Genomic DNA, 1281 nt, shown 5'->3' on the forward strand with positions numbered 1-1281 from the left:
GTCCCATTTCCTTCACCTCACACAGCCATTGAATTGTGTAACCCTGTGATTAACTCCCTATCCTGCAACCTCTCTATTTCCACCCTCCCCACGCCTTGTATCCTCATGCTCATTCTACGATAATGGTTTTCTCCAGAATTTGTCCTTGTGGGACTGAGTTCACTCACCGTAATGCTCTCCACTCCCCCTCAAGTTAAGTAGTATAGGCTATGCATTCTTTAGCCTAACCATGTGTAAGACTTGTTGGTGTAGATGTATAGGAAGTTGGTTACTTCCCCCACACCCTTCACAGAATCTTCTCTGAACATCCTCCATACAATCCTCAACCAGTAACGTGTCCCTTCTCAATAAACTAAAACTAAGTGTCTTTTAGTCTGTCTCTGAGTCAGTGTCTGTGAACACAAACTTTGAAAGACTTTTCCTCTGGGGAATGAATCCCAATAATTAGTGAACCGAAATCCAAGAGACTAAAAAAAATCCTGGAAACACCAAGAAAGCTGAAATACGGGAGGAAAATAAAGAACCATGGAGAAAATCCTAGGATGGTCTTAGGTAACCATAATGTCCTTAACTCCGTTAAATAGGAATATGGACTGATGCATGAGTAAGGATACATCCAGAAAAAGCCCAAAGTTTATTAGAACTCCTGCAGAGTGTAGAGAATGGGAAGCCAAGAAAGACTCCAGAACACTGATCACTACAGTAGCTCGGCTGAGGCTCTGTGAGTTTAAATCTGAGACTACGGTAGAGATAGCAGAACAGAGTAAGTCCAGTAAGTTGTGGGGGAAAATTAGTACAAACTTCAGAAAACTTAATTCCTGTTTGCACACATCTGACCAAGTGATGGACATTGTAGGATGCTGCCTTGTGAAAGTAAAAAGAAGGTTCCGGATTCACTGGTATTAAGGTTGAAGGCATTCTCCAGAGAGCTCAATAAAATGTAAAGCCATTAAGGGTGGGTCCAGGTCTCAGAAGGGAGGAGGTAACTCAGCTTCTGGTTGCCGACTGCAGGTCACTGATCACCTACAGTCCTACCCTACATTCCACTTGCAGGCCCCCACATTCACCAGCAAATTCTTCCCTTTTTAGTTTCCAATTCTGGGTCTTTGCATATTCCCTTATAATAGTTTGTGGTCTCTTGTCTCCTGCTTGCAAACTACTATAACAGAATATACACATACCTACAATTGGAGAATAGAAAGGGAAGTAGTCACTCAATATTTCTCAAGCAGAAAGAACTAAAAAACCAATTCAAAAAAGTTGCAAAAGAATAGAGAATCT

This window comes from Elephantulus edwardii, unplaced genomic scaffold, assembly GCF_000299155.1.
Source record: "Elephantulus edwardii isolate Elephantulus edwardi_28Jun2011 unplaced genomic scaffold, EleEdw1.0 scaffold00109, whole genome shotgun sequence".
In the NCBI taxonomy this organism is placed as follows: domain Eukaryota; kingdom Metazoa; phylum Chordata; class Mammalia; order Macroscelidea; family Macroscelididae; genus Elephantulus; species Elephantulus edwardii.